Source organism: Solanum verrucosum, unplaced genomic scaffold (assembly GCF_900185275.1).
Source record: "Solanum verrucosum unplaced genomic scaffold, falcon-dt-bn FXZP01000113.1, whole genome shotgun sequence".
NCBI lineage: Eukaryota > Viridiplantae > Streptophyta > Magnoliopsida > Solanales > Solanaceae > Solanum > Solanum verrucosum.
Window position 1 is genome coordinate 943631 of NW_026020105.1, and position 12771 is coordinate 956401.

At 37.7% G+C, this 12771-nt stretch overlaps 1 pseudogene; it reads left to right on the plus strand.

Moving 5' to 3' along the window:
- The first annotated feature begins 3829 nt into the window (after nt 1-3829).
- LOC125825162 (protein EARLY-RESPONSIVE TO DEHYDRATION 7, chloroplastic-like) lies at nt 3830-7384 on the plus strand (annotated as a pseudogene).
- The last annotated feature ends 5387 nt before the right edge of the window (nt 7385-12771 follow it).

Below are 12771 nucleotides of genomic sequence, written 5' to 3' on the forward strand. Positions count from 1 at the left end.
ATGTTTTTGGTTTGCTTCCGCCTGTTTATATTGTTATTTGCCTACTCTTGTTTAGTTTCTACCCTCAGACCCATTACTTGTTGTTCCGGGTTACGGGTTGGCTTACCTACTGGTGGGTTATAGTAGGTGCCATCACGACTTGAGAAATCGGGTCGTGACAGGAACTCTAACCGGATGCTCTATATAAGTATTTGGGCAATAGAGGTCGAACCTTAAACCGGATGCTCTATAAAGGTGCCAATGTAGCTGCTGAAAGAGTCCTAATCGATCCACACTCATAAATGTCCGTGGAACGCCATCCATACTTAGCCAATCAATGTAAGTCCTTGGAACCAAATCAAAGTAGAACTAGTGTCGCCGATGTAACTCGTGAAGCCGTAACATCGGGGAAATAAGGATAACTAAAGTCGGAGAAAGAGTATCGCCTAACTAAGGCCCAAACTATCAGACTCAAGTCTGCTACTCCAGTCTACAGAGATCTAAGTCGGCCGAGCGACGTCAGGGCAAAACTAAGGCCTATTGGATCCGAATAATGTATTTCTAAGGCAAGCCCTAGTCAAACCTAAACTAAGGCCCAACATGCTTCAAATAAACAATAATTAAGCATGCAAGCACTCCACATAGCGAGGAGGGTCCGTTAATAACACAAAGCATGCTCACAGTTACCCGATAATTCTCGAAATAGGCCGAAAACATAATTTTTAAACACCTAAACGTGATTCAATAACTACCAACCCAAATCCCAACTAATCAACATGCATTCACACTCTCAAGCTCAATCTAAGAGAGGGAAACCGTAGCCTACCTGTAGGCCGATCACACGCGCTCCAAAATCACTCCTTCGGAGCTTTCCCTTTCCGAACGGTCTCGAAATGCTGCCCTGCTATCAAAAATAGAGTCACAACGTTAATACGGTACACTAAAATCACAACAAACGGAGACGGGTCAATTTTGGAGTCAAAACGAGGAAAGTGGGACTCGCGTAGGAAATTCCGAAATTAACCCCAAAAGTGGGTCCTAACCAGTTTTCCCAGCTCATGTCCCAAAATGGGACACAATTCAGGGCTCGGGAACAACACAATATCAACATGCAACTAAAACCCAAATTTTCTCAAAAATTAGAAATGGGACAGCAGTGAATTTACCAAAAACGAGCGGTCTACAGTAAAATCTGACAACACCACAATGTTCTCCTCGAAAAACCACTCAAGATAAACTCAAAAATCACCAAAATCGGATCTAAAATGGCTAAGAAAACAAGTCTCAAAAATTTCCAAAATTAAGCTCACAAAAAGGGTGAGGCAGCAAGTATTTTACGAAAATTACCTCAAACGGGGACTCCAAATCACTATCCGAGCTCACCAACACGTTGTCCTCGAAAAATCTCACAACTTTTCCTTTTGAATCGCCCAAATCGGTTGAGAGATGAGAGAGTTATGAGGGTTTGAAATTTGGGAAATGTTGCTGATTTTCTGCAATTTATTACAGAAAATCTGCAACATTTCCAAAACTTAAAATTCCGATAGGGTGCTCCGATCTCGTTCGGAACCCCGTGCACGCAAATGAGATATGCAACCATACCAAATTCGATATTCTAAACTCAACGGCGCAGTCAAAATTTCCATCAAAGGCCATTTCGATAAAAAGTGGGTCCCACTTCCAAAAGTCATTTTAAGTCAAAACCCACAAAAGGGCTCGGATAGATATCGAAAACCTCCAGACACAAAAGAAGGGTCAATCTAGACCAAACTCGGCATTCCGAAGCTAACCACGCTGACGGAGCGCGTTTACTCAAAATGTTGACCAAAGTCAAACTTAGGCTTAAACTTAAAGTTAAAACGCCTAATCGCACCGACTCACACTGAAAACCTCGGGAGTCATGAAGACCATGTTATTAGCCTAAAATGACCCTTCCGGAGCTGATGGAATTGTTAGAATTGGATTCCGATGTTATCTTCTTGAACTTTTGATCGAAAATGATCGTTCAAGGTTCATAAGCTCCAACACACAAAAACTCGCACCAAGACCAAACGAACGACCAGGTGACCGAACTGTCAGTCCCAGCAAGTCATAAATGACTTGGGGTCGCTATAGGAATGCTCTAAACAACACACAGAAGGCAAGACAAAGAAATGACCAAGAGGGTCATTACATGAAGAGAGTTAAAAATCCAAGATATTACCATGGAATTTCCCTTAATCGAGGCAGCTTCGTTTGTAGAGCTTGTTGTTGGTCGCGAAAGACTACCATCAACAAAGCCTAACTTTGACTAACAAGGCATTTCTCATGGCCCTCCGCCATGTCGAATAGTTATCTTGTGTGAGCAAACATGTAGCCAGAGACACTCCAGGGTTATCAGTTGGTTGCATGCTTGCAGTGTGTATGGAGATGTGGTTAACTCCTACAAAGACACAAATTTTATACCTAGAAGAGTCCTATACGAGACAAATTGTATACCAGATCTTTTCAATTCAAATTAATGCATATCTATAACTAACTACCAATACGCTATTAAGTCCAATTATAGGTAATCTGCCTAATCCGTCCAGAATTTTAAGGATTGAGCTCAAGATAATTTGAATTGGGTTCAATCTCATGAACTCATTCAACCCTTAACCCATTTTCAGAGAATCCTCAATTGAGCCCAATTTAATCTCCAATTTCAACTCGTGTTAAGATTTTTTCTTTGTATTGATGTAACGTATGTTTCAATATTGAAGGTATTAATTACTATCTATTTCATATCTTTTAGGATTTATCTATCAATTTGTAACTTTAAAAAAAAAATTGAGTTAAATTCAAATTGTGGTTATAAAATTTAAATAATAATATATTAAAATTATTGAGTTTAAGCGGGTCAAATTGGGTGGGTAAAGATCCAACCCATATGAGTCCAACCCATTTGAGCCCAAAGTAAACTTGGGCGGGTCAGGACCCAACCCAATTTTTATTTCAACTCATTTTAATATCTCCAATTTCAACTAACCCGTTCATTTAACACCCCAAATTATACGTATAAATTTGGTTTTAATGTATTCAATGTCGGATAACTGTATGTTGTATTGCATGTAAAATTATCTTGTAATATTTGTGTATTCACATGATTGTATATGCTGATACAGGCGGTTAAGCGCGTACGTCTTATCGTGACTGCATCTAACTCAACTGTATTCATTGATATTTTCATTTTTTGAGTTTTATAATATAACTTTCTAATTGGTTATTATATTTGTGTATTTTTCATACCTTTCATCTTTAGGATATAAATATAATTAGCAAGTTGAATTTATAAGAGAAAATGATGACAGAAACTTTAGAATATTTTTTTATTTCAAGATCTTCTGTAATATAAATGCAAAAAGAATTCTCCTTGATATTGATTGAGTGTCTTCATCTTTTTTTAATTGCTTTTGGAGGATGTATTTGAGTTTTTTCCATTAGAAAAGCACCATATCTTTTTCACCCACAATACAAAATTTATATAGTAATAGAAGACAAACTTATAACACACGTTTCGAGAACTAATACCATTAAAAGCATAGAAGAAAGTAATAAAAATTGCATTGTGTCCCATATCTTGTCTTCATTTCCTATTCATTATTTATATATTTCTCTCATTTTACAATAGTACACCTATTTTGAATAATTGATTGACAAAAGAAATAAATACACTTGCTAACAAGTCCAAGTACACTTATATTGAATACAGTTGAATCAAAGGAAACAAATATGGGTGCTTGCGCGCGAAATTCTAATATTGCCAACCACCAACTTCAACTTCAACTTCAACTCCAACTCCAACTTCACTTTGATCACTCCTGCTACTTCAATGGCTTCCAAAAACCCTAATTCCTCTTCAATGTATCCACAACTACTAATTGACCAAAATACCCTTTTCCCCTTTTCAACCTCTCGCCAAAACCTTTACCCGACCATCGACATGAACGACCTTGTAGAAAATCTCTTCCCTCAAAATGACGAGACTACCCCTGAAGAACAACATTACTCACCATCTTCCCCTCCTGAAACCCTTCTCGTTATCCCCGGTTCCATTCTTCACTTGATTGACAAGCACTATTCCATTCAACTCGCCACTGGCGATTTATTTCTACATCGTCTCCGACAAGGGAATAATATCGTCGCTCTACTTATTTGTGTTGGAAGTGAAATCCAGTGGCCGTTGACTAAGGACCTTGCTGCGGTAAAGCTCGATGATTCGCATTACTTTTTCTCATTTCAAGCTCCCAAAGATGATTAATCGGATAAAGAATCAGTCAGTGATTTGTTGAATTATGGTTTGACGATTGTTTCCAAGGGACAGGAGAAATTATTGAAGGATCTGGATGGTATTTTGGAAAATTACAGCAATTTTGCGGTGCAGAAAGTGGAGGAAAAGGCCGCGGTGGTATTGGGTGGACCGGTGGCGAAGGAGTTGTCACCGGCGGATTTAAAGTCGGAGAAGAAGATGGAGGTGTTGGAAGAGCAATGTGCGGCGTATTGGACCACATTGGCGCCCAATGTGGAGGAGTACAATGCCAAGGCGGCAAAGTTAGTTGCTTCAGGCTCAGGACACTTCATAAAGGGGATTTTGTGGTGTGGAGATGTTACTGCAGATAGATTGAAGAGGGGGAATGAGGTTCTGAAGAATAGGTTTAAGACAGGTTCGAAGACTGAGGTCAGTCCTGAGACGTTGAAGAGGATCAAAAGGTATGACCTTTCTAGGATTTGGTGGACTTTTGCTTTTGTTTGCTTGGCTGGCTTGATGATTAGCTAAATATCTTCGTTTTGCTGTTGTTGTTTATCGTTTTGATAAGCTATCTTTTGAGTTCTTGACTGTTTTGCAAAGTAAGGTCTAGTATAGTGAAACTACCTGTTGAATTCTTAAATGGGCTATGAAGGTAGAATGTGAAGGGAAGTGCTTCTGTTTGTTCTCTTCACATGGGAATGCAGGCAAGTTGAAGTAGAGGAGATTTTACGTAGCCCCACATCCACATTAATAGGTGACAGCCTTTAGTATTTAAACGATTGGGATGAGTCAATGCCAGTTGAAGGTGTGATTGTGAAAGTGTCGAATTAGAAAAATTTAGCCTTATTCTTTCGTGCACACTAGTCTTTCTCTTTTGTTTTCTTGTGACAAACATTCATTGAGTGAGAGGATATTGATGGGACAGATGTCATTTGGAGTGAAATTTCTAATTTTAGTCATTACAAGGTAATATCGACTATGACTCTTTTATACATCACTTGACTGTTTTACCAACGTAGGGGTAAGGTCTGCGTTGGGATTACCCTAAATATAGAACAAGAAATACAAGGATACAATGGTTTCTAAGTTTCTGAATGTGGAAAGAAGGGGATGCATATCCACTTGCCAGAATAGCATGATGGGAATGTTCTCGATATTTTAGAGATTTTGCTAATCCAATGAAATTGTTGGACTAAGAAAGTTAAGATATCACTTTCTTAACTGTTTTGGCTATAAATGTATTGAAACTGTTAATCAGTTTTTATAATGTGTCCTTAAAGTCCATCTATCGAACCAAGATAATTTTGGTTCTCTGAGTGTAACGAGTTTCTATTACTGATGATGTTCCTTGATACTGCAAATGCCTATAAATTCTAAAAGCTGCCATGTTAGATTTTTAATGATCAATAGATATGTATGGGAATAAGCAGCACAAAAAGTTTGCTTTCATCTATTTCCACTCCTGGGAAAGGGACAATATCATTAAACTGGATTCTTTTTTCTTAAGCTACCTCTTGCTGATGGATATGAATGTCCCATTAAGATGATCTTAGATACTCATGTGAATAGTCAATGTAATAGTTTTGACGTATTTGGTTGGCTGTTTTTTTTCAGTGTTAAGAGAGTGACAATAGTGACGGAGAAAATGGCAGTTGGGGTCCTATCTGGAGCTGTGAAGGTTTCAGGATTCTTTACTAGGTCCCTTGCAAATTCCAAAGCAGGAAAAAAGTTCTTTAGCCTCCTTCCAGGGGAAATGGTTCTTGCCACTCTTGATGGATTTAGTAAGTCACGTCTTTTTTTTCTCTGTTCTAACTAATTTTGTGGAATTTGTATGCCTCTAAGTTATGCTATTTGCTTTTCTGCCTTTTCTTCCCCAACTGCTTCAGGTCTCAACAAAGAAATTCAAGGCAAGCTTTATAATCCCTATATGCAGTCAACTGGATTAGCTAAGGCATCATGTTTAGACAGTGTAGGGTTCATAGGTCAAGGACATGTTTGACGGGAAAAGAATAAACCTTCATAGATTTTCATCAATTGTCTTAAAGTTAATGAACTAAGTTTAACTGGAAAACATTTATTCATCATACAGTGTTATCATTCCCTATTCTTGGTTACCTTTGACTCAAGAAAAAATAAAATCATTCCCTCTTCTAAATCAGCCTTGGTTATTTGATTCTGTCTTTGGCTATTCTGATCCATATTTTTGGATTAAGAGAATAGAAATTCCTCCTCCTCTTTTTTCTTCTTTTGTTTATGATAATCTATAAGAGCACAGAACTATGCAAAGGGAAAGACAAGGAGATAGGAGAAAAGACAAGTTTTACTTTTGAGTTTCGTATGGCATAATTCAACATCTAACTGTAAAACTACTTTGAGTAATTGTTTTAAGTTTGGGTGGCTCTTGCTTCCTCCCCCAACCCTCTCATACAGGATGCCAAGTGGCATAAGGGTGACAAGAACATCAACTTTATACATCTTGCTTGTACAAATGTATATTGTGAACTTGAAAGATGATATTTGGTGGTTTCAATATAAGTATATGGGCTGGATCTCACAGCAATGCAATTTGTCTTTGGCACAAGTATTGTTTTTTGTTTACAAGTTAATGACTTAATTTGGAAGAAGCCTAATGCAGATATTCTTGTTAATAGGCAGAATATGTGATGCCGTTGAAGTAGCTGGAAAGAATGTGATGTCTACATCAGGCACTGTGACGACTGATTTTGTTTCTCACAGATATGGAGAAGAAGCAGCTAAGGCAACCAGTGAAGGGCTTCATGCTGTAGGGCATGCTTTTGGGACTGTGTGGTCTGTAAATGATGTGATTTCCCTTAAAGACTTCTTTAGCTCCTTTGATTAGCTTAACCACTTTGAGTTTTTGCTATAGGTTCTAACTCCAAGATCTCATTTGTTTTTTGCATTTCTGGAGTTATCACCTATTTACTTGTATCTCCTTGAAGACTTTTAAGACAACCTCTTACTTCACCGAAAAAAAGAAGAAGAAAGGCTCTGAAACCCAAAAGTGCTTTGAAGTCCGCTGCCCTGGCCAAATCTGCTGCCAAAGCTGCTTCTACGGTCGCTGCAGCTGATAAGAAGGCTAAGAATTCAAAGTTCACTTATAAGTGTGACCTTGTTTGACCTACCATTGCAGGTGTGTGCTGTCAATTAGAACCCACTCTTAGATATTTCACTTCATTTATATTATTAGTCATGATAAGAAATATAGTCCATTGTTGTAGATATGCTGTTTTAAATTATAATGTCCACCCAAACTCTCCATCTGTTCTTTCTACCCTCTGGTTTTTATGTATTATTTGTATAATGAGTAATTGACAGCAACAGACACTTTTTGCATCTTGTTTGAACAGTAGCTTTCATCATTAGGTTAGCGTACATGTTGGTGGGTTGCAATCATGCATTAATGGTTTTTTTTGTTGAAAGAGTCCCTCAACCTTCTTCTTTTCCTTCTGCACAATTTTGTTATTGCAGTTGTTAGTATTTCAGATTTTATGATGATAATATTGTCAAGGATGATGCACTCATGTCGGTTCAACTGGAAAGAAAGGAATTCATTGAATTGTTATTAGGGGAGTGAGGGACAATTACTGGTGTGGGGTAAACTGCTAATATTATCAAAGAAAAGTAAGCAAGAGACACATTTAGGAGGGCACTCTAGTGGTCAATGAAGTTAGTGCAAATTTTGGAGATCAGGGTTCAAATCCCAGCAGAAATAACAAACGTGGTACTTGTGTTGGTGGTGGGGGAGGTAGCCATTACCTAATAGAATAGTCATGCAAGCTGACTCGTACACCACTGTTATCCCAAAAAAAAGAAGACGATGGACTTATTATGAGGTTTTTTGTGTGCATCATGGCCCTCAACCCCTTGGAGTTCTGTGGTTGAGTTGTCTATATTGATTATAAGTGATATAAAGTAAGTGCTACTAGCAATAGTTAGAGTTAATTACTGGTAAATCTTTGTAGAATCTAGATGTCCATAGTTAGGCTTCTGCATATCAGCTAACGTAACTCCAGTTCCAACTTTTTTTGTGTGTTTGTTTCATTTGGTGCTATCAGGAAAGCCGTGTTTTGATTCCAATGTGTTCTTAATTACTCTTGATATCTAGAATATGATGAAGTTAATTTTGGACTTACATGCCAAAATGCAATTTGTCAAAAATTAACAGATGAAATAGACACTACATGGACCTCACTATGTTGTCTTTGCTTTTCTCTTAGGTATCAATGCGCTATTCCTTTGTACCTGTAAAGCAGTACGTTGTCGTGAGAAGCTCAATTTAGCTGTGTCTCTTATTAGCTAACTGATGTCAATGTGGGTGGTGGAGACAAGCAGCTCTTAGCAATGACCATTAGACATCACAAGAAAACACTCGAGATAACAGGCATTGGCTCTGACCTCTTCATACTATTTTTGTGTATGTGTGTGTATATACTAGTGAGAGCACCAACCCACCTTCTGTAAACTGTGAATAGTTCAAGTTTTCAGTCTTTATCTTCAAATTTATATTTATGTGATACCAACTAGTTAAGATTAAGATTTGGTTATTTGTTATATTGAATTAAATTAAACACTGGACTTAGTGTATTCAACAACAGTTCGCCTCAGTCATAGTTTTGCTTAACAAGCCTTCATTCTAGTTTACATTGACCAGAAGTCATCAAATATGCAAACTCTAATTTTCTTGGCGTTTGTTGTTATAAATCTGCAGTGGTAGCTGATCAGTTAGCCTTAGTGGTATAACTACCATTTAAGACGCATAAAAAGCTGTAGTTGAAATCTCAGTGTTTAAATATGAGTTCTACTTGGAAAAAAAGTTGAAAATGATGAAAAAATCAAAGCTTGTGAAGAGAACTGAACCGAAAGTATCAGAGACACTTGAGGAGAAAATAATAAAACACAAGATGGCCCATGCTGGTCTCAAACCTGCAACCTTCACATTATTAGCACAATGCTTTAACCAAGTGAGGTAATGGGCTCAATGTTGATTTGCAGCTAACCATTAATCTCTATAATCCAAACAGTGCAGTTTTCTTGTCAAAAACATATACAATTCTTCAAAGAATGAGTTGTATCAACCATCACAGAGTACTCTCAACTCCACAGATTTGTATGACCAATATAAAAATCTTCGCAGAAAAGTGGGATTTGATCCTCATCTTCTTGGGGTTCTGGTCCTTCTGGAATGTAAGGAACCATTGATTCAAGTACAAAGGCAGCATACACATCAAGTTCTTTGTGGTCATAATCAGGACGAACAGAGCATTCTTCTTCTTTTGCAGCAGCCACATTTGATTCTTTTGCGACAAAACTAACAGAGGGAGTTTCTTGATGAACCACAGGAACAGAGCATTCTTCCTCTATTGCAAGTAAACTAACTGGGCTAATGTTCCCATTCAAATTCCATTTAACTCATCAGATTGAATTACATTAGCAGAACTGAATTTCATAGTTTCTTGACATTGTGTAACTCTGAAGTTTTGATGATCTTAACAAACAATGGGCCCTGGTCCCATGAGTATCGCATGTTCCAGGACAAATGTGGAACAGCTGTAAAAACTGCCAACTCTGTTATGGTTGGCGAGCACGGAAAAGAGGACAGAGCTCTCGGCCAATGAGATCACACTAGGTTGTTTCGCTCAGAGCATATTATACCTTTGTTGACGAGAAACTAACACACACACGTCTAAGAATTTTGGCATTAGCAGCTTTCTCTCTCTTGAGCAAAAGAATAAACTTTCAAGAACTACAAGGGACCTGATAGAGTTATCAAGTGAGTCTTAAGTTTGTTCATCGGAAAGTTGTGTTTTGTGTCTTAACTTTGTAAGATCTATTCCTGAACTAAAAAGGAACTTAGATCGTATTACCAGTTAAAATGATTGGTTCCAATGATTAAAATTCTCGAGTAAAAAAGAGAAACAAATGATCGCAAGTTGTCTCGACGAGAAAAAGATGGAATCAAAATAAAATTGTGGCTGACAATATTTTTACTTATAATATTATTTTTGAAACAATGCAACAAAATGAGAATCTGAAATCAAAATTTGTCGATGATTAGAGAAAGAGAAATGACATGAACGACCTTGTAAATACACCTTTACCTTCACTACTACCTCACTGGCTGACTCTGTTGATCAAATGGATTCTTTCTGTATAGATAGACGACCTTCACTACTAAGACATTGAACCTTGGTCTTGGTGGACTGCATTCTGATAAAATCAATGAAGAGATTAAACAAACATTCCAATCGGAATTTTTTTCATTCAACGAAGGAAAAAAAGACAATAAAAAAACAGAGGTGCAACTCTGTAACAAAAAGGGCCAGCTGATACTTTAGATCTTAGATTGTTACATTCCTATGTTTTGATGAACTAACTAACTATGAGATCTGGTAGAGGGATCTGATCCCTCGAGTAGGAGCTATCCAGGATGAGTTAATGCAGTTGTAAAGCTGCTACGCCTACTGCAGTATGTGGGCCCGATAGCTTAGGTGCAGAGCTCTCAGCCAATGGCAGTCTGCTGGATTGTTTTTGTTCGAAGCAAAAGTCATCTCTCTCAATAAAGCACTATTCTCATAAGCAGTAAGGGACCTGATCGAGGGATCTACAATAGTCTTTAGTTGTTATTTGAGTTTAGTGTCTTGTGTTCAAACATTGTAAGATCGATACCTATGCTATAAAGGATCATTGATCATTTCAATTGTAATGTCGAGTTCATGGCTAGAGTTAGCCGTGGTGTGTTCGATTGAAGTTTATGTTAACATCACCACAAGTGTCAAAAGAGGTAACGAAATCCCATGACTTAATCTTTTGCTAATAGGCCACAACTTGTTTCTGTACAGATTCTAAGATAACAACAGCCTTTCATTCTCTCCTTCTGGAGACAGCTTAGGAAAGTATGTATCTTGGAGATTTTAAGTGCAAAGCGTATTCAATCATTTGAGTCGATTAGGGGGAGAGGAAGTAAAGAATCTTATTGAAGCAATTTCCTTGACACAGCCACAGGTTCCTATTGATATTAGTAAAATGATCTTCTCGATGACGAATAACATAACAGCCAGGGCAGCATTATTCACCATCTGCCCCTCCTCCCCTGTTCCATTCTCCACTTGATCGACAAGCACTACTCTCTACTTCAGTACTTGTTCCTGTTGGAAATGAAATCCCGTGGCCATTGACTAAGGACCTTGCTGTGGTAAAGGTCGATGATTTGCATTAGTTTTTCTCATTTCAAGCTCCCAAAGACAATGAATCGGATAATGAAGAAGGTGTTGGAAGAGTAATGTGCAGCGTATTGGACCACATTGGCTCCCATGAGAGAAAGCCGCAAAGTTAGTTGCTTCAGGCACAGGACACTTTTTAAAGGGGATTTTATGGTGTGGAGATATTACTGGCTTACTGCACATAGATTGAAGGTATGGCCTTTCTAGGATTTATCATTCAACAAAATAGCAAAAATAAAGCTAGAGGAAAACAATCAGAAAATTAGTACTACGTATAATTTAACAGATGAAATACACAACTAGCAACTAGTTAAGATTCAGATTTGGTTGTTTGTTATGTTGAATTAAATTAATCACGAACTTGTAAAAAGACAAGATGGTCTCGAACCTGCGACCTTCACATTATTAGCACAACACTCTAACCAACTGAGCTAATGGGCCTTGATTTGCAGCTATCCATTAATCTCTTTAATCAAAACAGTGCAATTTTCTTGGAATTACATTAGCAGCACTGAATTTCATGTATAAGGAAATATTTTCATGAAAAAGTAATTCTAAACCACAAAGTAAAGGACTGGTGTAAGAAGAAAAGTGTGCATTGACAGATAAAATTAAAACCATACACAATTCGGCAAACAAAATTTTAAGAGTTGAGTCGTATCAACAATCAGCAACTCTTAACTCCATAGATCTGTATAATCAATATAAAAATCTTCGTAGAAAAGTGGGATAGAATCAGCTTCATCATCTTCTTGCTGTTGCGGAATGTAAGGAACCATTGATTTGAGTTGAGAGGCAGCATAGGCATCAAGTTGTTTGTGGTAAGTAGCAATGTCATAAACAGAGCATTCTACTTCTTTAACAGAGGGAGTTTGTTGATGGACCACAGGAACAGAGCATTCCTCTTCTATTGCAGCAGACAATTTTGATTCTTTGAACACTAAACTAACTGGACCAATTTGGTTCCCATTCAAAATACTGTTCGACTCATCAGATGGAATTACATTAGTAGTGTTGAATTGTTCCAAATCTTGAAACTGACTCTGAGCAAAAACAGGACTGAATTGTCCCAAATCTTGAAACTGATATTGAGCAAAGGATTGTCCCAAATCTTGATTTTCTTGATTCTGAGCAAAGAATTCCACAGTTTCTTGACATTGTGATGCAGAAATTAGCACAGAATCAAGAAAATTCTCTACATTGTGATCCGAAGGGATGATAAGCTGAGAAGAATTGACGCTCCTAGTAATGCGACATACAGCAAATTCCTCCTCATGTCGAATT